Here is a 25,387-nt window from a genome sequence, read left to right on the forward strand (position 1 = left end):
ATATATCACTACTGCAGGACAGGTATATATTGTATAATGACGGACCTGCTGGACACTGTCAGCACTGCAGACTCCTAAACTACTAGTATGAAGAAGATAGAAAAAAAAATCCACCACAGGTAGGTATACAATTATGGACGAGCGACTGCCAGTGCCGACACAGAGGTAGCTACAGCCGTGGACTACCGTACTGCGTCTGCTAGTATAGACTGGATGATAATGATATAAAAAATATATATATATCACTACTGCAGGACAGATATATATTATATAATGACAGACCTGCTGGACACTGTCAGCACTGCAGACTCCTAAACTACTAGTATGAAGAAGATAGAAAAAAAAACCCACCACAGGTAGGTATACAATTATGGACGAGCGACTGCCGACACAGAGGTAGCTACAGCCGTGGACTACCGTACTGCGTCTGCTAGTATAGACTGGATGATAATGATATAAAAATATATATATATCACTACTGCAGGACAGGTATATATTATATAATGACGGACCTGCTGGACACTGTCAGCACTGCAGACTCCTAAACTACTAGTATGAAGAAGATAGAAAAAAAAAACCCACCACAGGTAGGTATACAATTATGGACGAGCGACTGCCGACACAGAGGTAGCTACAGCCGTGGACTACCGTACTGCATCTGCTAGTATAGACTGTATGATAATGATATAAAAAATATATATATATCACTACTGCAGGACAGGTATATATTATATAATGACGGACCTGTTGGACACTGTCAGCACTGCAGACTCCTAAACTACTAGTATGAAGAAGATAGAAATATAATGAATGACGGACCTGCTGGACACTGTCAGCAGAATGCGTTTATAGAATAAAAAATAAAAAAACACCACACGAGTGTTTAACTTTTTCAGGCAGACAATATACTGGTGGTCACTGCTGGTCAGTCACACTGGCACTCTGGCAGCAAAAGTGTGCACTGTTAAATATGTACTCCTGCTATAACTGCTCCCCAGTCTCCCCCACAATTAAGCTGTGTGAGCAGTGAGCACTACTCAGCACAGTCAGATATACATAGATGATATTATCATGCAGCACACTGAGGCTGAGCACAGATATGGTATGTGACTGTGTATCGTTTTTTTCAGGCAGAGAACGGATTATATTAAATAATAAATAAAACTGGTGGTCACTAGTATAACTATCAGCAAAACTCTGCACTCTCTGAGTACTCCTAATGCTCCAGTAAATCAAGTGTCTCACTCTCTATCTAAACGGAGAGGACGCCAGCCACGTCCTCTCCCTATCAATCTCAATGCACGTGTGAAAATGGCGGCGACGCGCGGCTCCTTATATAGAATTCGAGTCTCGCGATAGAATACGAGCCTCGCGAGAATCCGACAGCGGGATGATGACGTTCGGGCGCGCTCGGGTTAGCCGAGCAAGGCGGGAAGATCCGAGTCTGCCTCGGACCCGTGTAAAAAGCGTGAAGTTCGGGGGAGTTCGGTTTTCGAGAAACCGAACCCGCTCATCACTAATCAAAACTATCCAAATATTCTATACATAAACACTCTGGAGGTGGAATATTATTTGTTAAGCATGTATATTAGTTATGTGAAAGAAGAGAGATAACCTTACCTTACCCATGAAACAATAGAAAAGAATATGGTGATGAAGTATGTAATGGAATAAAAGTGGAATCATAGCGGTTGTTGTGCCTTCAAATTCCTGCTGCCGAGATACTGATGTGAAATAGAATATCTGGTATAAAAAAGAAAATATCTTTGGTGATTATATTATTTAGCTGAGTGCGCAGCAGTAAAATAATCAGGATTTTTTAATAAGTTTCATTAAGCCAAAACATTATGCTGCTTTATTTGTTTACTATTTTATATATACTCTATCATTCCATCATATTGTAAATTACCCTGAGGCATGTTTATTAAACAGATTTTACATGATATTCTCTGAAAATGGGGGGGGATATCCGCAAAATATAAGTACACCAGATGGGTATAGTTTTCAAATATTGTTATAAGTGCTAGCTGGTGTGCAGTGGGATACCAGAGGAGAAAAAGGACCCCCATTTCTGTTTGTTGTGACCCCTCCCTTTTCATGCACCTGATATGTGCTTCCAGAGTGATTGAGCAGCTACCACTGTGTTTTTTGCATATTAGTCACTGTGTTTACTAATTTTCCTAGAAGGGTCCATTTTACCAGAAGTGAGTCTAATTGTGCCACTTGATATTAATCTTTTATATATTTATTATATTTTTGTGTTTATAGTGAATACATTTGTTTTTATATAGAACTATACAATTGTATTTGATTGCTATCTAATAGGTAATGTGCTCCAATTAGTGAGGTATTTCACCATTTCCCCAATACCTTTCTAAATGTAATCTAGCACAGCTAGTCCCATTGGTCATATGAAATAACTTAATAGAGTATTTCTTCTTAAATGACCTCCCTACTTATGTATCACAGTCCAAAGACATAATGTTCTTATAAACTAGAATCAGCTTTTTACATAAGCGGTACTTGAGAAAGTTAAAAAAGCATATGAATGCTGGCATCAATGTTCAAAGGTAATGTAATTTTGCAGGTAATAATAAGCTTTTCTTATGAGTGGGTTGCTACTGATTGGGGTTGGTGGGAAGTTTCGAGTTGTGAAGGACACGTCAGAAGAGGGGACCTTGTGTGAAGGAACCTTTATTGTAGGTTCAGGTTTTTAATGGAATTCAAGACTGAGGTGTCATTCTTACATCTTTTAACTGATGCTTTGGAGGCTAAAGTGAGTAAGAACTGTAAAGAAAGTTCAATAATATAGTTTCCTGGAGCAAACATCTCTAAAAACTTATGTGGGCTGGATAAAGGACAAGATTGAAAGCCTTGAGAACAGGTTGCATCTTAATAATATCCAGATCAAATATATTCCCAAAACTATTGACATGGTCAAGCTTTCTGCTGACCTAGAAGCATAGTTAGAGGAGATGTTCAAACTAATTTAGCCAGATGTTGCCTCAGAAAGTTTATACTTGGACCAAGCTTATTGTGTCTTACTGTATGTGATGTTTGTTGTACCCTGTTGAAGTTGTAGCCGCAGCTGAAAAGGTCTTTCAAACTGTGCATCCACCATTGACCCAGAGAGCCTGTTCATTGAAGTGCTATCTAGAAAAGTATTAGTTCAGGGAGGTGGCACTTGGACCGGGGGCACAGCAGGGTGTAAAAGTTGGCACCCTGAAGAGGGGCTAAGCTTGCCCCACAGTGGACATTTCAGAGCACGGTGCTGCTAACTGCCCACTGCTGTTGCTGCTGCTGAGTACCAGCGGCTCCCCTCAGCCATCTCCCAGGGATCAGTATGAATGACCGATGGACGGGATGCCGGTGGTCAGCATACTGACACTGGCATCCCATCCATCATAATCCCGACAGCCCCCAGTAAGCCCCCTAACCCTCACCTTTTGGCTACATTAACCCTAACCCTCCCTCCCCGGTGGTGCCTAACCCTAACCCTCCCCGTTGGTGCCTAGCCCTAACCCTCCCTGCTAGGTGACTAACCCTAACCCTCCCTTCCCTGCTGCCTAAACCTAACTCTCCCTGCTTAATGCCTAATTCTAACCTCTCTTTCTATGTACCTAAACCTAACCCTCCCTCCTCGGTCCCTAACCCTAACCTTCCCTGTGCTTCCTCCTAACCCTAATACCCCTTATTCTGCCTAAACCTAACCTCAACCCCAGCACGGCAGGATGCTAGGACATACAGGTGTCAAAAGCTACTCCCCCACCTGTCTGTGATTGGCCGTGGACTCCACTGACAGCATGATGCCGGCCGCGTCAGGACTTCACTACAGGGCCGAAACATTCCACTTTTCAGAATATTTTGGTTAACAGGTATCCGGTTACCACTGAACAATACAAAACAGGATAGTAAGCAACATAATTTTCCTTTCCGGAAACCTATAACTCAAAGTAAGAGCATAGAGCTACCAATAGGGTAGAGTACCAACACTAGCCTCTTTTTGCAGAAAACAAATGAACCTGTAAAATGTTATGAACAGTGGATTAAAGACCAATTGGCTGCGGGGGGCGTGGCCTGGAGGCTGACCAGGGTGGCTGCACATACAGGGAGCTCTCTATCCCCTGTGGAAAATATCCCCTTGTTTTCCTCCCCTCATCCCCTGATTGCACCACCATACCTTCCACTGCACCACTAAGACCCCCTCACATTGGTGGACCCGTGCTGCGGAGTCGGGAAGCCGGTATACTGGCTTCTGCGGACTGCGGCCTGTCCACCCACCTGAAGCCGGGGCCTCGAGTTCAGTCCGGCGCCACTCGTCGCGGGGGCCGTCCGCCTCTGGGGACCCCGAAGTGCCCGCTCAAGACTCCCAGCTCGGATCTGTGCATCCGGACCACCCTTACCTGACACCTGGGGTCGGCGGTGCTGCAAGAGGGAGAAGAACCCGACTGGTCGCGGCTGCGAGAGGCCCGGAATCCCCGCAGCGGCGGCCATCTTGGATCTCGGGACCCGGACGGGAGGACGGAGGACGTGCGGCCCGGGGATCCCCCCGGCGAAGTGGTAAGCCGCTTCCCCTGATCTTGCCTCCCTGCGGTGCTCCCTCCTTCTGGGCCCCAGCGCACACCACCAACGGACGGCCGCCGTCGGCGGCCCTAACACGCTGGAGGGGCTGGACGCAGCTCCATCCCCCCCCCTCCTGTGACCTCAATCTGGGACTGACTCTGTCCCCCTCCTGGGCCTGAGGGAACCTGCTCCACTTCCATTGCCTGGAGACCTTCCTATACTGCCTCTCGGGGAGTGCCGGCCCGGATCCCCCCCAGCCTCCGGCTCCCTGCAGCCTACTCCAGCGGCGGCCATTTTGTGGGTCTCCGGGACCGCAGTTCCCCTCTGCCTCCAACCACCTAAATCCCGCTGGGGCCTACACTGGAGCTCACCCGAGGGCCGTTTCCATACCGGTCCACGGTCCTCTCCCCCTGCCGGGACCCAGCCGCGGGGCTACCCCACTCACTGGCTGGTCCGTGCCCGGGACCCGCCCCCGTGGTCCCCGAGCGGTGGAGATCGTCTCCGGGGCCCCCCCTCCTGCGGCTTCGGATTATCAGCCTCCAATCCGGGGCTGGGTGCCCTCCCTCTGCTCTCTTGAGCCTCCCTGGGCAGGCTCCATCTGCCGGGCTCGGCTGATGTCCACACCATGATGCCTCCCTAAAGCCCCCGATTCACCTTCCCTGGCCCTGAGCCTCACTGCAGGAGCGCCGCCTCCATTTCCCACCCTGCTCTCCACCCACCCCCCTGCGCTCCCAAGATGACCAGGGGTAACAAAAAATCCCAGGGGTCCGACCTCACACCATTTCTAACCAAAAAAAGCACTCCAGCCACGAACAGGCCTGACAATCCCGGCCCATCCCAAGGTCCCTCCGAATCGGAGGCCGAAGATGACAATCTCACCCCCCTCACCCACAAAGACTACCTCTCCCTCCTTAAGGAGATGCGGGACATCAAGTCCTCAGTCCAGGCTCTACACTCCTTGAAATCCGATATAGCCGATATCGGCTCCAGAACCGACCAACTTGAAAGGAGAGTGGAAGAAGTGGTAACATTCCAGCAAACAGCAGAGACCGATCTTCATCAACTCCATCAGGATTTTGCCCACCTCCGGGAGGAGAACGAGGACCAAGACAATAGAGCAAGGAGAAATAATATGAGGATCCGAGGCATCCCAGAGGAGGTCGAGGCGACCCATCTTGAGCTTTACCTCAAACGTCTCTTCGCACACCTGTCGCCTGACACCCCTGAGGAGCATCTCCTACTGGACCGAGCCCATCGGGCCTTACGGCCTCGCTCCCAGGACTCCTCCCAGCCCAGAGATGTCATCCTCCGAATGCACTACTTTACAGCGAAGGAGGCCGTCATGAGGGAGGCCCGACGACTGGGCTCTGTGACTTTCCAAAATACCCCGCTCCAAATTTTTCAGGATTTATCCCCCCTAACCTTAGCTAAACGCAGGGCCTTTAAACCCATCACCTCCCTGCTCTCCCGTCACAACGTGAAGTACTGTTGGGGTTTCCCTTTCCGGATCCTAGTGTGGCACCAAGGGAAGCTCCTCACAGCCAGAGACCAACCTGAGGCCATCACGCTCCTCTCCAGACTGGGCATCTCCGCTCCTGACCAAGATGTCCATTCTCCACGCCTCCCACCACGAACACAGCGGGTCTCACTTCAATCTCCTCGCTCCGAGTGGTTCACGGTGCCATCCTCTGCGGCCTCCCAGGCTCCACCTCCAGTTCCCTGAGAACTTTAACCTCTCTGCGCTAACGCTCCCCACATTGAATTGGGGCGATCACTCCTGGTCGTATCCCCCCATCAGAGGCGCTACTTTACTTTAGGTTCCCCGTAACCTTGCCTCTTGATCCCTTAGTTGCCTCACAAATGTTTTGTTGTTATCCCTTGTTGAATTGTTACAATGTTTAAAAGCTTAAATGCCTAACTGCCTAAAAACTCGAAGCTCTCCCTTCTGATATGTTTCCATGCTGACACTTGATTTACTCTCTTCCATCCCCCCCCCTTCCTATTCCTCGCCCTTTGGGGCTGGCGCTCCGGCTGTCTTCTCCTCCTGTCTTCTCTCCAGCTCTCTCCCTCAGGTACCCCCAGAGGAGGCTTGCCTCCTGTCCTTTCCCGAGCGGCTCGTGATCCGCGATCTGGACCCCATGCCGCGCCCCCACAGGGCCCCAGGCCCTACTGCTGACCTAGGTGCTCCCCCGACACCTAGTATTCCTTCCCCTTGTCAGCTCTACCGGTCCTGGCCTCCTCCGCCAGACGACCACCCACCCTCCCACCCCCTCCGGTCTTCTTTCCCTCCCCCCCCTCTTCTGACCACACTCTCTCTCACATCATATATCTCCGATCTGTCTCCCCCTCCCCCCTCTCCACCTTTAACCACCTCCGCCCTTTCAAATCCGCTGACCTCGCTGTTGCCTGCCCATGGGTCTCCGGGTACTCTCTCATAACGTGAAGGGCCTGAATAGCCCTCAAAAGAGGGGTAAGCTCTTTGCTTCCCTTAAACACCATGGAGGCGATCTGATCTTCCTACAGGAAACTCCCTTCGTACACGACTCTCACTCTACCCTCCAATGTAAACCATTCCCTGTCTCCTTTCACGCCTGCGATCACTTGGCCAAAAAACGTGGAGTAGCGATTTTAATGGCCCGCCACCTCTCTTTTGAACTCCTAGACTCTCATACTGACAAAGACGGCCGGTTCCTTGTCCTGGTGGGGAAACTTAATAATAATCTATGCACCCTGGTTAACGTTTACGCCCCTAACCAGCGACAGGAACGATTCTTTACAAGGCTAGATAATCTTCTCACCCGAGTCCGCCAGGGCGACCTTATACTTGCAGGGGACTTCAACTCCGTCCTCAACCCACAGCTAGATCGCTCTTCCTCTTCCCTTACTCCTTCCCCATCGTACTCCCTCCGCTCTAGATCCCTCCTCCGACTTATGCGTTCTCAACTCCTCTACGACTCCTGGAGGATAAAAGATCCCTCTACCCGCGATTATACCTTCTACTCTGCCCCTCATAACTCCTACTCCCGCATTGATATGGTCCTGCTCAGTCATGATCTTGCTCTGAATCTCCGCGATGCCCATATTCACCCATTAATATGGTCCGACCACGCTCCCATCTCCTGCGACTTGGCAGGTTTGGTTTCCCGTCCTCGCCCTATGACATGGCGCCTCAACGACTCCCTCCTACACAACCCTGAGATTAGGTCCCATCTTCATGACAAAATCTCTGATTATTTCACCTTAAATGATTCCCCCGATATCTCCAGATCCACCCTCTGGCTGGCGCATAAGGCTGTTCTTCGTGGACACCTCATCAGCCTAGCCTCAAAAGCCAAAAAGCAATCCCTTTCCCAATACAACAGGCTCTCCATTAAACTCCACGCACTTGAGACCCAACACAAGGCGTCCTCCGACCCAACGGTCTTGTCCGAACTTCGCACCATTAAGGCGGAACTTGATCTCCTCCTTACTACACGAGTGGCCAAGCGTCTTAAGTGGCTTCGCCAGTCCTTTTATGAGAAGGGTGACAAGGCGGACAAGATCCTGGCGGCTCGACTCCGCTCCACGAGAGCCAAAACCAACATTGTCACTATCAGAAACTCTCTCAATCAACTTGTTCAGGATCCCATCGCCATTAGAGCCACTTTCCAATCTTACTACACCGATCTATACAACCTCCCGCCCCCTCCACCGGGCTCCTCCCCCCGACCTCGATCCGACCTTATCTCCCACTTTCTCTCTGCTTCTAATCTACCCAGACTACCCCAGGACGCCTTGGACCTTCTTAACGGAGAGATTACGGTGGATGAAATCACCCAGACTATACTCCATGCAAAAAATCGGCAAATCCCCGGGTCCGGACGGGTTCACGGCTCTTTATTACAAAAAATTCTCTGCCCTTCTCTCCCCCCACCTACACTCTCTGTTTAATAGGATTGTCCAAGGCGACCCTTTTCCCCCTGAGATGCTAGAGGCTAGAATTGTGGTGATCCCCAAAGAAGGCAAAGATCCCCTTAACTGCGCTAGCTATCGCCCCATATCTCTCCTGAACTTAGACCTGAAAATCTTTGCTAAAATTCTGGCCAATCGTCTTAACCCATACCTCCCTTCCCTTGTTCACTACGACCAAGTAGGGTTTATCCCGGGCCGCCAGGCAAGAGACAACACCAGACGAGCTATTGACCTTATACATATCTCGAATTCCATGGGATCCCCTACTATCATGCTCTCCTTAGATGCCGAAAAAGCATTTGACCGTATCTCCTGGGAATTCCTGAAACCCGCCTTTGAGGCTTATGGCCTGTCCGGGGGCTTCCTCACTAGCATCCTAGCATTATACTCCACCCCCTCTGCCACCGTCCTTATCAATGGTACCCCATCCGCCCCACTTAGTATTTCCAATGGCACACGTCAGGGCTGCCCCCTCTCCCCCTTAATATTTGCCCTCATCATAGAACCCCTTGCCTCTCAAATTAGAACACATCCGGATATACACGGAATACAGGTAGGCCCCACAGATCCCAAAATTTCCCTCTTCGCAGATGACATCCTACTCTCCCTGACCCAGCCCCTTATTTCACTCCCAAACTTATTCTCAGTTCTACAAGCCTATAGCCTTATTTCAGGCTATAAGATCAACTACTCCAAATCTGAGGCCATGATGCTACATATCCCCCAACATGAGGCTGAATCCCTTCGCGCCAACTTTAAATTTAAATGGCAGCCCACGAAGATTAAATACTTAGGGATATACCTAACCCCGCGCTATGACTCCCTGTTCCGGGAAAACTTCCCGCCCCTCCTCACCAACACACTAGCCGACCTGACCTCTTGGAACAGTCTCTTCATCTCATGGCTGGGCAGGATCATAGCAGTTAAAATGACCATAATCCCCAAATGGCTCTACCTTTTCCAGACTCTTCCTGTAGCGGTCCCGGCCTCCTTTCTCCGCACTATCCAACGAGCCCTTATACGCTTTATTTGGAACCACAGGCCTCCCCGCATTGCTGCCAACACTCTGAAAAGATCAACCTCCACGGGAGGCAGAGGCCTTCCCGACGTCAAGTTATACTACCTCGCCTCCCACTTATCCCACATTGTCACTTCATACGCTCCTCCAGGGTCGATATCCTGGTTGGACATCGAGGCAGCCTTCATTGGCATCCCAGACCTGACCCCCTTATGGGGACTCTCCTCCACCTCTCGACCCCCAACCTCTAAACTTCTTCCCACCATCAAATTCAACCTCAAAACCTGGGACACCCTCTCTCTGAAGTGGGGTCTCACTACTACACCCTCACCCTTGACCCCCATCTGGCAGAATCCCATGTTTCCCTCCGGACTCTCAATTACGAGATCCCGGACGTGGATAACACTGGGCCTTAAATTCCCAATCGACTTTGCCGATCGGGGCCAATGGCTGTCCCTGCCTGACCTCCAGCAGAAAATCCCCTCACAACCACTCAATCCCTTCCAATTCCTACAAATACGCCACTTTCTAACCTCCCTCCCCCCCACCGCCTTACTTCGTGCCCTTACTCCCTTTGAATCCCTATGTGTCAACTCCCACTCCTCCAAAGGCATAATCTCCCAACTTTACTCTCTCCTACTGGAATCCTCCCTGCCTTTATCCCGGCCCCATGAACTCGCATGGGAACGGGACCTCGGGCCTCCACCCGAAACTGAAGACTGGGAGGACATGAGACTAGGGATTGCTAAATGCTCTATTGCCACCGCCTTTAAGGAAACAGCCTACAAAGTTTATTACCGCTGGTACTACACCCCCGACCGTCTTAACAAATTTTTCCCGTCCGCCTCTCCGGCCTGCTGGAGGAACTGTGGAGCTAGAGGTACTATGCTCCACATATGGTGGACTTGCCCGGTTATCATGTCCTTCTGGGATTTGGTCCACTCCCTCCTCAACTCACTTCTAGAATCTCCTATGCCGAAAGATCCTTGGATCTCCTTACTGTGTTATCCCCCCCCCACTTCTCAATAAATTCTCCCAAAAGCTGACCTCACACATTCTAGCGGCAGCGAAATCACTGATCGCCCTCAACTGGAAGAGCCCCTCACCACCTTCCCTACTATCCCTTAAAGCTAAAATCTGGCACATCGCCTCCATGGAAAAGATCACCTATTACCTCCACGACCGGGGCCACGTCTTCGAGCAAGTCTGGGCACCCACCACCTTCTCTCTCCGACATTCCTCTTCAACCCCACTCCTATCTTTCTCAATTACCTCTTCTTCCTATTACCCTCTCTCTCTTCGTCTCTTTCCTGTCTCCCCTCCTCCCCTCTATTATGATCTCGTTGTTCTCGAGATATATATTATGTATGAACATAAATGTGGTTCTCCCCCCCCCCCCCTGTTCCTCTCCTCCCCCCCCCCCCCCTGATCCCCATGTTTCAGCCAAAATTGTCCATCTGGCGCACCTGACTCTGCAATTTCCCATGTTTGAACTCGACTGTTTTCCCACACCGATTAACCCTGTTATGTATCTGAAAATTGTGGTCTATCTTGGACGCTGGCTATGTTGGCCGCCTGTCCCATGTATTTCTAGAATGCCTTCTCAATGTACCTGACCACGTATAAATAAAGAATTTCACAAAAAAAAGATCAATTGGCCACCATCTACACAGTTTCATGGTTGAGACACCAAACCACATTGCCCAGGAGACACCTTTCTGGTAGTATTATATATCTTTGCACAGTATAGTGCAAATTTTCCCACCTTAATCTAGGTCTGTGAAATTACGGAAGTAAACAATTAGCAATACTGTCATGTATGGGACATTTATACAAGTTTTAACATATAAATATTTGTTAAAACTTAACAAAGAAATAAAAAAAATAAAAAAACATAATATCAAAGTGCCTAGCTAGGCTCATTTTTTAGGTAGAATTTTTTTTGCTGCTTTAAACGCAAAACAATTTTCACAAAATGTAGTTGTCATGTACGGGACAAGCCAAGTCCACCACTCCTGCCATGTTACAGACTGTTTGAAAAATGACGGGAGCGGATTGGATTGTACTGTGGGGTTTATGTACTAAGTCCCAGAGAGAGACAAAGTGGATGGAGATAAAGCACCAACCAACCAGCTCCTGCCATTTTTCTAACACAGCCTGTTTCATGTAAAGATGAGCGGGTTTGGTTTTACTCGGATTTACTTGGATTTACCCGAATCTCCTTATTGGCTATAGGACGTCACGTGTTTTGGTTAGCCAATAAGAAAAATCCAGAAAATAAGAAATGGCGATAATTCTGGCGTAAAGAAACGAGTAAATCCAAATCCGCTCATCTCTAGTTTCATGGCAGTTGGGAGCTGATTGACTGGCACCTCATCTCCGTCCACCCCACCCCTCTCCAAGGCTCAGTACATAGACCCCTTTGTTTCTCTCCGCGATTTAATAAATCTCCCATTAAGTACTTAGGTTTAGTCCTTTGAGTATCAACTTTGGAAGCAAAAAAGAAAAATACTTATGGTATTGTAGCATCTGCACAGTGGTTCTGGGGCGGAATAATTACCCGAACCCAGGTCTGATGGAGGGGCCAAGTCCACCCCCACCCCCACCCCCCTTGACTGACAGCATCAGCTGCAGCTCTTCTCCGTAACCCAGCACTTGCTGCTCTGTGCTGGGCTGGAGTGTGGCCAGGGAGGCGCTTAAAGTACTATTTTGTCTGGATTTATTTTCTAAGGGTGCACGGCCACACCTCCTGTGATTAGACCACGCCCCCTGAAAAGTACCTGGGCCCAGCCAGGCTCTCTACTGCCCTGCATCTGCATGATGTGCTCCTTGATCATGGGGAGTACTAACTTTCCACCCAAGTCGCAGGATATTCTGTCCAAGGCACTTTCACCATCGTTCTAATTCCAAAGTGCCACTATAAGCATTTGGTTATGTGTTTGTGCATCGCTCTATTTTACACATATTTCATAGAGAAAACTCTGCACCATGTGGTTTTATTGTATTTTATTCAGCATACAGAAATGCTATTAATAGTGGAAGTTACATTTATATATACTTAATATTATTGGACTTATTTTTATGGGAAGAGCATGTTACATGTCTTAGCTTATACAGTGAGCACTATATTCCTTTTCTTTTTTCTCCCCTATCACTCCAAAATTGGAGACATATTTTGGTACAAGAAAAACGTATCTACTCCACGTCTGGCGATCTCGGACTCCATTACACCCGGCCCAATATCTCAACTGCCAGAAGTAAGTACATAGCATTAGGCAAATTATAAATTCATTTATTTTCATGATTCACAATATATTATTTTTCTTTTGAGTCCATCTGTGTCACCATGTTAAACTTTAATTTTGAAGCTTGCATCAGTATTTTAAATTCTTTACGTTCAATCAGATACAGTACATATAGTAGAGATGAGCGGGTTCGGTTCCTCGGAATCCGAACCCCCCCGAACTTCAGCCTTTTTACACGGGTCCGAGGCAGACTCGGATCTTCCCGCCTTGCTCGGCTAACCCGAGCGCGCCCGAACGTCATCATCCCGCTGTCGGATTCTCGCGAGGCTCGTATTCTATCGCGAGACTCGGATTCTATATAAGGAGCCGCGCGTCGCCGCCATTTTCACACGTGCATTGAGATTGATAGGGAGAGGACGTGGCTGGCGTCCTCTCCGTTTAGATAGAGAGTGAGACACTTGATTTACTAGTAATTTAATTTTAGTAATTTTGGGGAGCATTAGGAGTACTCAGAGAGTGCAGAGTTTTGCTGATAGTTATACTAGTGACCACCAGTTTTATTTATTATTTAAAATCCGTTCTCTGCCTGAAAAAAAACGATACACAGTCACATACCATATCTGTGCTCAGCCTCAGTGTGCTGCATGATAATATCATCTATGTATATCTGACTGTGCTGAGTGCTCACTGCTCACACAGCTTAATTGTGGGGGAGACTGGGGAGCAGTTATAGCAGGAGTACATAACAGTGCACACTTTTGCTGCCAGTGTGACTGACCAGTGACCACCAGTATATTGTCTGCCTGAAAAAGTTAAACACTCGTGTGGTGTTTTTTTTTTTTATTCTATAAACGCATTCTGCTGACAGACAGTGTCCAGCAGGTCCGTCATTCATTATATTATAATATATACCTGCAGTAGTGATATATATATATTTTTTTATATCATTATCATCCAGTCTATACTAGCAGACGCAGTACGGTAGTCCACGGCTGTAGCTACCTCTGTGTCGGCAGTGCTCGTCCATAATTGTATACCTACCTGTGGTGGGTTTTTTTTTTCTATCTTCTTCATACTAGTAGTTTAGGAGTCTGCTGCTGACAGTGTCCAGCAGGTCCGTCATTATATAATATATACCTGTCCCGCAGTAGTGATATATATATATTTTTTATATCATTATCATCCAGTCTATACTAGCAGACGCAGCACGGTAGTCCACGGCTGTAGCTACCTCTGTGTCGGCAGTGCTCGTCCATAATTGTATACCTACCTGTGGTGTTTTTTTTTTTTTCTATCTTCTTCATACTAGTAGTTTAGGAGTCTGCTGCTGACAGTGTCCAGCAGGTCCGTCATTATATAATATATACCTGTCCTGCAGTAGTGATATATATATATTTTTTATATCATTATCATCCAGTCTATACTAGCAGATGCAGTACGGTAGTCCACGGCTGTAGCTACCTCTGTGTCGGCAGTGCTCGTCCATAATTGTATACCTACCTGTGGTGGGTTTTTTTTTTCTATCTTCTTCATACTAGTAGTTTAGGAGTCTGCTGCTGACAGTGTCCAGCAGGTCCGTCATTATATAATATATACCTGTCCTGCAGTAGTGATATATATATATATATTTTTTATATCATTATCATCCAGTCTATACTAGCAGACACAGTACGGTAGTCCACGGCTGTAGCTACCTCTGTGTCGGCAGTGCTCGTCCATAATTGTATACCTACCTGTGGTGGGTTTTTTTTTCTATCTTCTTCATACTAGTAGTTTAGGAGTCTGCTGCTGACAGTGTCCAGCAGGTCCGTCATTATATAATATATACCTGTCCTGCAGTAGTGATATATATATATATTTTATATCATTATCATCCAGTCTATACTAGCAGACGCAGTACGGTAGTCCACGGCTGTAGCTACCTCTGTGTCGGCAGTCACTGGTCATCCATAAGTATACTAGTATCCATCCATCTCCATTGTTTACCTGAGGTGCCTTTTAGTTGTGCCTATTAAAATATGGAGAACAAAAATGTTGAGGTTCCAAAAATAGGGAAAGATCAAGATCGACTTCCACCTCGTGCTGAAGCTGCTGCCACTAGTCATGGCCGAGACAATGAAATGCCATCAACGTCGTCTGCCAAGGCCGATGCCCAATGTCATAGTACAGAGCATGTAAAATCCAAAACACCAAATATCAGTAAAAAAAGGACTCAAAAATCTAAAATAAAATTGTCGTCGGAGAAGTGTAAACTTGCCAATATGCCATTTACCACACGGAGTGGCAAGGAACGGCTGAGGCCCTGGCCTATGTTCATGGCTAGTGGTTCAGCTTCACATGAGGATGGAAAAATTAAAAGACTTAAGCTGGCAAAAGCACAGCAAAGAACTGTACGTTCTTCGAAATCACAAATCCACAAATCCACAAGGAGAGTCCAATTGTGTCGGTTGCGATGCCTGACCTTCCCAACACTGGACGTGAAGAGCATGCGCCTTCCACCATTTGCACGCCCCCTGCAAGTGCTGGAAGGAGCACCCGCAGTCCAGTTCCTGATAGTCAGATTGAAGATGTCAGTGTTGAAGTACACCAGGATGAGGAGGATATGGGTGTTGCTGGCGCTGGGGAGGAAATTGACCAGGAGGATTCTGATGGTGAGGTGGTTTGTTTAAGTCAGGCACCCGGGGAGACACCTGTAGTCCGTGGGAGGAATATGGCCATTGACATGCCTGGTGAAAATACCAAAAAAATCAGCTCTTCGGTGTGGAAGTATTTCAACAGAAATGCGGACAACATTTGTCAAGCCGTGTGTTGCCTTTGTCAAGCTGTAATAAGTAGGGGTAAGGACGTTAACCACCTCGGAACATCCTCCCTTATACGTCACCTGCAGCGCATTCATCATAAGTCAGTGACAAGTTCAAAAACTTTGGGCGACAGCGGAAGCAGTCCACTGACCAGTAAATCCCTTCCTCTTGTAACCAAGCTCACGCAAACCACCCCACCAACTCCCTCAGTGTCAATTTCCTCCTTCCCCAGGAATGCCAATAGTCCTGCAGGCCATGCCACTGGCAATTCTGACGAGTCCTCTCCTGCCTGGGATTCCTCCGATGCATCCTTGCGTGTAACGCCTACTGCTGCTGGCGCTGCTGTTGTTGCTGCTGGGAGTCGATGGTCATCCCAGAGGGGAAGTCGTAAGACCACTTTTACTACTTCCACCAAGCAATTGACTGTCCAACAGTCCTTTGCGAGGAAGATGAAATATCACAGCAGTCATCCTGCTGCAAAGCGGATAACTGAGGCCTTGGCATCCTGGGCGGTGAGAAACGTGGTTCCGGTATCCATCATTACTGCAGAGCCAACTATAGACTTGTTTGAGGTACTGTGTCCCCGGTACCAAATACCATCTAGGTTCCATTTCTCTAGGCAGGCGATACCGAAAATGTACACAGACCTCAGAAAAAGACTCACCAGTGTCCTAAAAAATGCAGTTGTACCCAATGTCCACTTAACCACGGACATGTGGACAAGTGGAGCAGGGCAGACTGAGGACTATATGACTGTGACAGCCCACTGGGTAGATGTATTGACTCCCGCCGCAAGAACAGCAGCGGCGGCACAAGTAGCAGCATCTCGCAAACGCCAACTCTTTCCTAGGCAGGCTACGCTTTGTATCACCGCTTTCCAGAATACGCACACAGCTAAAAACCTCTTACGGCAACTGAGGAAGATCATCGCAGAATGGCTTACCCCAATTGGACTCTCCTGTGGATTTGTGGCATCAGACAACGCCAGCAATTTTGTGTGTGCATTAAATATGGGCAAATTCCAGCACGTCCCATGTTTTGCACATACCTTGAATTTGGTGGTGCAGAATTATTTAAAAAACGAGAGGGGCGTGCAAGAGATGCTGTCGGTGGCCAGAAGAATTGCGGGACACTTTCGGCGTACAGGCACCACGTACAGAAGACTGGAGCAATACCAAAAACGCCTGAACCTGCCCTGCCATCATCTGAAGCAAGAAGTGGTAACGAGGTGGAATTCAACCCTCTATATGCTTCAGAGGTTGGAGGAGCAGCAAAAGTTCATTCAAGCCTATACAACTGAGCACGATATAGGAGGTGGAATGCACCTGTCTCAAGCGCAGTGGAGAATGATTTCAACGTTGTGCAAGGTTCTGCAACCTTTTGAACTTGCCACACGTGAAGTCAGTTCAGACACTGCCAGCCTGAGTCAGGTCATTCCCCTCATCAGGCTTTTGCAGAAGAAGCTGGAGACATTGAAGGAGGAGCTAACACTGAGCGATTCCGCTAGGCATGTGGGACTTGTGGATGGAGCCCTTAATTCGCTTAACAAGGATTCACGGGTGGTCAATCTGTTGAAATCAGAGCACTACATTTTGGCCACCGTGCTCGATCCTAGATTTAAAACCTACCTTGGATCTCTCTTTCCGGCAGACACAAGTCTGCTGGGGTTCAAAGAACTGCTGGTGAGAAAATTGTCAAGTCAAGCGGAACGCGACCTGTCAACATCTCCTCCTTCACATTCTCCCGCAACTGGGGGTGCGAGGAAAAGGCTCAGAATTCCGAGCCCACCCGCTGGCGGTGATGCAGGGCAGTCTGGAGCGACTGCTGATGCTGACATCTGGTCCGGACTGAAGGACCTGACAACGATTACGGACATGTCGTCTCCTGTCACTGCATATGATTCTCTCCCCATTGAAAGAATGGTGGAGGATTATATGAGTGACCGCATCCAAGTAGGCACGTCAGACAGTCCGTACTTATACTGGCAGGAAAAAGAGGCAATTTGGAGGCCCTTGCACAAACTGGCTTTATTCTACCTAAGTTGCCCTCCCACAAGTGTGTACTCCGAAAGAGTGTTTAGTGCCGCCGCTCACCTTGTCAGCAATCGGCGTACGAGGTTACTTCCAGAAAATGTGGAGAAGATGATGTTCATTAAAATGAATTATTATCAATTCCTCCATGGAGACATTCACCGGCAGCAATTGCCTCCACAAAGTACACAGGGAGCTGTGATGGTGGATTCCAGTGGGGACGAATTGATAATCTGTGAGGAGGGAGATGTACACGGTGATGAATCGGAGGATGATGATGAGGTGGACATCTTGCCTCTGTAGAGCCAGTTTGTGCAAGGAGAGATTAATTGCTTCTTTTTTGGTGGGGGTCCAAACCAACCCGTCATTTCAGTCACAGTCATGTGGCAGACCCTGTCACTGAAATGATGGGTTGGTTAAAGTGTGCATGTCCTATTTATACAACATAAGGGTGGGTGGGAGGGCCCAAGGACAATTCCATCTTGCACCTCTTTTTTCTTTCATTTTTCTTTGCGTCATGTGCTGTTTGGGGAGTGTTTTTTGGAAGGGCCAGCCTGCGTGACACTGCAGTGCCACTCCTAGATGGGCCAGGTGTTTGTGTCGGCCACTAGGGTCGCTTAGCTTACTCACACAGCTACCTCATTGCGCCTCTTTTTTTCTTTGCGTCATGTGCTGTTTGGGGAGTGTTTTTTGGAAGGGCCAGCCTGCGTGACACTGCAGTGCCACTCCTAGATGGGCCAGGTGTTTATGTCGGCCACTAGGGTCGCTGAGCTTACTCACACAGCTACCTCATTGCGCCTCTTTTTTTCTTTGCGTCATGTGCTGTTTGGGGAGTATTTTTTGGAAGGGCCATCCTGCCTGACACTGCAGTGCCACTCCTAGATGGGCCAGGTGTTTGTGTCGGCCACTAGGGTCGCTGAACTTAGTCACACAGCTACCTCATTGCGCCTCTTTTTTTTCTTATTTGCGTCATGTGCTGTTTGGGGAGTATTTTTTGGAAGGGCCATCCTGCCTGACACTGCAGTGCCACTCCTAGATGGGCCAGGTGTTTGTGTCGGCCACTTGGGTCGCTGAGCTTAGTCACACAGCTACCTCATTGCGCCTCTTTTTTTCTTTGCGTCATGTGCTGTTTGGGGAGTGTTTTTTTGAAGGGCCATCCTGCGTGACACTGCAGTGCCACTCCTAGATGGGCCAGGTGTTTGTGTCGGCCACTAGGGTCGCTGAGCTTACTCACACAGCTACCTCATTGCGCCATTTTTTTTCTTTGCGTCATGTGCTGTTTGGGGAGTGTTTTTTGGAAGGGCCATCCTGCCTGACACTGCAGTGCCACTCCTAGATGGGCCAGGTGTTTGTGTCGGCCACTAGGGTCGCTGAGCTTAGTCACACAGCTACCTCATTGCGCCTCTTTTTTTTCTTCTTTGCGTCATGTGCTGTTTGGGGAGTATTTTTTGGAAGGGCCATCCTGCCTGACACTGCAGTGCCACTCCTAGATGGGCCAGGTGTTTGTGTCGGCCACTTGGGTCGCTGAGCTTAGTCACACAGCTACCTCATTGCGCCTCTTTTTTTCTTTGCGTCATGTGCTGTTTGGGGAGTGTTTTTTGGAAGGGCCATCCTGCGTGACACTGCAGTGCCACTCCTAGATGGGCCAGGTGTTTGTGTCGGCCACTTGGGTCGCTGAGCTTAGTCATCCAGCGACCTCGGTGCAAATTTTAGGACTAAAAATAATATTGTGAGGTGTGAGGTGTTCAGAATAGACTGAAAATGAGTGGAAATTATGGTTATTGAGGTTAATAATACTTTGGGATCAAAATGACCCCCAAATTCTATGATTTAAGCTGTTTTTTAGGGTTTTTTGAAAAAAACACCCGAATCCAAAACACACCCGAATCCGACAAAAAAAATTCGGTGAGGTTTTGCCAAAACGCGTTCGAACCCAAAACACGGCCGCGGAACCGAACCCAAAACCAAAACACAAAACCCGAAAAATTTCCGGTGCACATCTCTAACATATAGGGCTAAATTCAGTAACCCAGGGCTTGTAGTTCCCAGGTAAAGGGGACTATTCATGAAGCAGTGAAAAGTGCGGAGAAGTGAGCCAGTGGAGAAGTTGCCCATGGCATCTAATTATCTGCTACGTATAATTTTATAGAAGGCACTTAATAAATGTTACCTCGAAACTTGATTGGTCGCCATGGCTCAACACTGATTGGTTGCCATGGGTAACTTCTCCACTGGCTCACTTCTCCACCCTTTTGACTGCTTTATGAATAGACCCCTAAGTGCCTGGGGCTATACCTTTACATTATGCAGTAAGCCCGCAAGCTGCACTTTTCATGAGTTTCCGTTTGCACCATCCTGAGGTGCAGACAGAAATCAGCAGTAAGTGCAGTAGGGTTTTTTGGGGTTTACCTGGCTACTCCCAAGCAGTTAACCCAATGCACCACTAAAAGTATATATACAGTATATTTTTTCATTTAACTGATGCATCATTTAAACATATTTATAAAATGTGTAAAACACAATGTAAAAAATATATGCTTGGCAGGTGTGATATTGTTTGTTTTAAAATCAGCTTGTCTATCTATCTATCTATCTATCTATCTATCTATCTATCTATCATCTATCTATCTATCTATCTATCTATCTATCTATCTATCTATCTATCTATCTATCTATCTGTAACCTACCTTTATATGTCTGAGTTGTAATGTGTCTATATCCTGCGAGATGGATTGGAGAAAGTGCTGGATCCATTGCCGGCTGTTGTCGTGGTCCTGCTCATTGTCCTCTCTCAGGTAATACACTAACCTGATTGCCTGGGCTTTCTGCACAGTGTTGTCTGTGTTCAGTGTCACCCCACCCAGGTGTGTACCAAGGAATGTTCTACGCTGAAACATGGGGTAAGTTATATTCATTGTCTCTATGAGACTGGCGTCACCTTGCACTGCGGATAGGAGTGGATTGGCAGCAACACATCTTTGCCCCGGTATTTCTGCACACAGCTGCTGGAAATCGAGACTGACATCAGCACCAGGTTGTGGCATGGTGATGTTCAGGTTCTGCACCATCTCATCCAGCCTCAGCAGCTCTGTGAATGTGTCTGTAGTCAGGACATTATCGGACACACTGACAGCAATGAGTGAGACAAATGATCCTTCTGTATACAGTCGCTGTGCAGAAAACTGGCCTGAGTCATTGGTTGGAAAATGCACCTTGACAAATTCTCGTTCAGATTTAGCTGGACCTCCGAGTGGTGTGAAGTGGTCTTCTATGTCATTAGCTTCTCTCTGGGGTAAAAAGTAAAAGCCAGCTCCCAGCCCAGCAGATACAATAAGAGGAATAACTAGGAACCACCAGGGATACCTTGCCACCAGTGTTCCAAGCCCGCAGAATACGCGAGAGAGGGGTTTCTGACTGTATACAGTCTGTCTTACACCGGGACATTATCACTTTCCTATTATCTCACAGAGAAGGAAGACAGGAAAGTATAAAGCCAACCTTGTTAGATCCAATGACGAATGGTATCATTTCTTTGGTAAACCAGCCAGTATCTAGGGAGTCATTCATATCTTTATGGCTTGGCAACTAATAAAGGACAGCTGGCTTTGACCTTTGTAGCATTACAATTTTTCCAAAGAAGAGAGCTGTTAAATATTACTCTTAAAAACCCCCAAAACAAAACAATTGAATATATATTACTTGGCAAAGGGATGTAATATTCCTGCCAAGGGAACAGTGGTGTAGCGTCATGAGATAGGAGGATTGATTTATTAGTTTACAGTATGAGGGATGAGAAAGACTTTTACTCAGTAGCGTATTTATAATGGACGTGGTATGTGCAGGTGCACACGGGCCCCTTGTATCCAGGGGACCCACCCTGCACCCATTTCTTTAGTACTCACCTTTCCAGAGAACTGCAAAATCACCAGGAATATTGCGTGGCAGACATTTTCCCAGTGTTTTGTGCAGGCGCAGTAAGAGAATCATTGGGAAAATGTCCGCCATGCCATTTTCCCGAAGTACTGTGCATGCGCAGTAGACTCTAGCACAGCTCTAGAGTCTACTAGTGCCCGGAGACAGAAACTGACTAGGAGCTGCCCAGCTGCCAGCTAGAGAGAAGAGGGGACAAAGTTGGAGACTGCACACACGAGCCCCCTTCTCTCTTAATACGCCCCTGTTTTTACTGCAGTACTAAATGTGTGGGGTATAAAAAATTACTTTTGTACAGCAATCTTTAAGTAAATTTGGTAGTAAATGTATTCTGATGTCATTTGGAGTTACATGGAAAGATACAGTATACATTTTGCATACAGAGTTAATATGTGCTTGTAGCAGATACTTTTAGATACATGCAGCCTAGTTACCACCTTAGTTTCTCCTATATAATAATAATAATAATAATAATAATAATAATAAAAAAAATACTTTATTGCAGCTGTTTTATTAAAATGACATTACAGTATTATTATTATTATTATTATTATTATTAATAATAATAATAATAATAGTAATAATTATTATTATTATTATAGGTGAAACCAAAAATAGGACACATTCCAGGAGTCACCTCTTAAAGCATATGGAGCTGTGAGGGCAACACAAAATAGGGGCATAATTTTTATGCAAAACATAAAGTTAGCACTCAAAAAGACACTTATGTGGAACTATAAATGAGGCCCTTGGGCAATATAGCATTTATTATTTTGTTAAACTGAAGACAACCATCCTAGGCATCTCCTCAGTAGGTAGCATATAACTGGACAGGTGTGGCGATCCTCTAATTAGGTATTTGACATTATTTGTTTGTAGCTCACCACCAGCTTCTCATTCACTCTCCACCTACAGCAATATAAGTCTGGGTAATCAATAAACTATTAGCCCTCTCAATAGCAGAGATATTTCCTAGAAGTTTGAGGCTGGTTATTCAATGGCTAAGCAAAAGATACCAGTGCCGTCACTTCTGGTCTGAAGTCTGGACTCTGTATTAGTGAGACTATGAGGAGTCTCCATCTTTATAGTTTTTTATACGGATAAACCGAGTATGGGACTCAGGTTCGACAGTGTCTAGGTTGACATCCATTAGGTCGACACCTATTGGTCGACAGTGGCTAGGTCGACACTAGAAATAGGTTGACATGTCCATTAGGTCGACATGAACAAGGTCGACATGAAAAAGGTCGACATAAGTATTTCATGTTTTTTGGGTGTCGTTTTCTCCGTAAAGAGTTACTGGGAACTCCAATTAGTGCACAGTGTCCCCTTGCATGGCTCGCCATGCTTTGGGCAAGTTTACCGTTCCCAATCATAGTTCACGCAGATCGTAAAGTATGAAAAAGTTCAAAAACAGATTTTTAAAAAAAAAAACTCATGTCAACCTTTTTGCATGTTGATGGTCATATCGACCTATTTCTAGTGTCGACCTAGTCACTGTCGACCAATAGATGTCGACCTAAGTGGTGTTGACCCAGAGTCCGGATACCGGATAAACCTACTACCAAAAGTTTTCATGTTGCCGAAGTTATTGTAGATTAATCATTTTAAGTTTATCTAGAACTTTTTTTACACATGCCTGACCGTCTGATTATAGAAGTATACACAGAGATGAAAAAATGGATGGTGTGTGTACAGACTTTTACAGAAAATATATTCATATAAGATCATTTTTATATATTTCCATAGGAATGATTCTGCTTATTAATTACTTGGTTGACTACTATTGTGCACAATGACTTATTTCCTTTCCTTCTCATCCTTCAATGGTTACTTGTTGCTGATTTGCTCCCACTGTCACCAGCTGCTCCCTCCAGAATGTAAACTCTCAAGAGCAATGTCCTCTCTAACTTCCATCCGTTGGTCTGCTTGTGGTGTTATAAGTTCTACTCCCACATTATGCCATTATTCTGCATATTGTATTCACTATTATATTTATTATATTATATTCAGCGTCGGACTGGGGCATGAAGGGCCCACCGGGGGAATGCAGTTATAGGGGCCCATGCTTAGGGGTGTGGCCAGCCTACAAAGGGGGTGTGACCAGCCTCCGCAGAGGCTTGAAATACACAATAGTTTAGTGCAATGTAACGCAACATATCTACCATGTATAATATAAGTGCACAGTCTGGAACCTGATCCCTAGAGGAAGGAGTGGGCCCTCAGGCAGTGGGGCCTACCGGTGGTTTCCCTGGTACCCCTGTGGGCCAGTCCGACCCTGATTATATTGTTTGCATTAATGTACTTGTTATTATGCTTTATCGTACTCAGGCTTTATTTCTTGTGTTTATGTGTTATTCTTATATTTCAACTGCATTCCTTCACTTTTGACTAGAGATGTGTAGTTCAATTTCTGCAAAATCCAAACACCCCCAAACAAAGGGGATCCGAGTATCTCCGAGTACCGGTTCGGGTATTCCTGCCACACATGGATACCAGACTGAAACAAAACGTGATTTTCCTGGAGTCAGATCTCGTATGTTTTAGATTCCCCTGGTGCCACATCTCATGTGTTTTGGATACCATATAAAAGTACCTCCCTCGTGATTGGGTGCCATTTGAAAGTGGAGAGTGGAAGGAGAGGGGGAGGAACGGAGCTGCAACGTCATTAATAAGCACATTAGGGATCTTTTAGAAGAACTGGGAAGGGTGATCAGGGGCGTAGAGAGCCGGCATGGCCCCAGTAAGGGGGGTGGAGATGTGGCTTAAAATAGTTTTATTAAAGTAAAAAATAAAATAATTGCAGGGTGGCGGGGGTTGACACCCGCTTCTTACCTTACTTGATCAGGAAACTGGTTTCTCCTCCCTGGCCAGCCCCATCTTCCCAGTGATATTTGGGAAGATGACGCTGGCCACTAGAGAGCAAAGACTGGCACAGTGCCAGAGTCTTTGCTTTCAATGTGCGGCGCTATCTTCCTCCAGATATGCCTTATGTATGAGCCTGGACAGAGACAGTCTTGATTACAGATTATCTGTCCAAGAAACGCTGTGTCTGAACTGCACCCCAAGAAACCATCTTCTTCCTGTTTTCTCTGACGTCCTAGTGGATGCTGGGAACTCTGTAAGGACCATGGGGAATAGACGGGCTCCGCAGGAGACTGGGCACTCTAAAAGAAAGATTAGGTACTATCTGGTGTGCACTGGCTCCTCCCTCTATGCCCCTCCTCCAGACCTCAGTTAGAATCTGTGTCCGGCCAGAGCTGGGTGCTCCTAGTGGGCTCTCCTGAGCTTGCTAGAAAGAAAGTATATTTAGGTTTTTTATTTTCAGTGAGATCTGCTGGCAACAGACTCACTGCTACGTGGGACTGAGGGGAGAGAAGCAAACCTACCTGCGTGCAGCTAGCTTGTGCTTCTAAGGCTACTGGACACCATTAGCTCCAGAGGGTTCGAACACAAAGCCTGACCTCGATCGTCCGTTCCCGGAGCCGCGCCGCCGTCCCCCTTGCAGAGCCAGAAGACAGAAGAAGGAGATGAAATCGGCGGCAGAAGACTCCGGTCTTCATTAAGGTAGCGCACAGCACTGCAGCTGTGCGCCATTGCTCCCACTGCACACCACACACTCCGGTCACTGTAGGGCGCTGGGGGGGGGGCGCCCTGGGCAGCAATAAGAATACCTTTTGGCACTAAATACACTTAATACAGTCTGGAAAACTGTATATGTGTAAAAAACCCCGCCATTAAGCTATACAAAACGCGGGAGAAGCCCGCCTTCTTCCTCAGCACACCAGCGCCATTTTCTCTTCACAGCTCCGCTGGAAGGACGCTCCCCAGGCTCTCCCCTGCAGTATC

General features: G+C 47.1%; 1 pseudogene; it reads right to left on the reverse strand.

Annotated features, from left to right (window-relative positions):
• LOC134929566 (patched domain-containing protein 3-like) overlaps nt 1-21,052 on the reverse strand; it is a 58,528-nt pseudogene extending 37,476 nt beyond the window's left edge.
• Nucleotides 21,053-25,387: the final 4,335 nt, after the last annotated feature.

Source organism: Pseudophryne corroboree, chromosome 5 (genome assembly GCF_028390025.1).
Source record: "Pseudophryne corroboree isolate aPseCor3 chromosome 5, aPseCor3.hap2, whole genome shotgun sequence".
Taxonomy (NCBI): Eukaryota; Metazoa; Chordata; class Amphibia; order Anura; family Myobatrachidae; genus Pseudophryne; species Pseudophryne corroboree.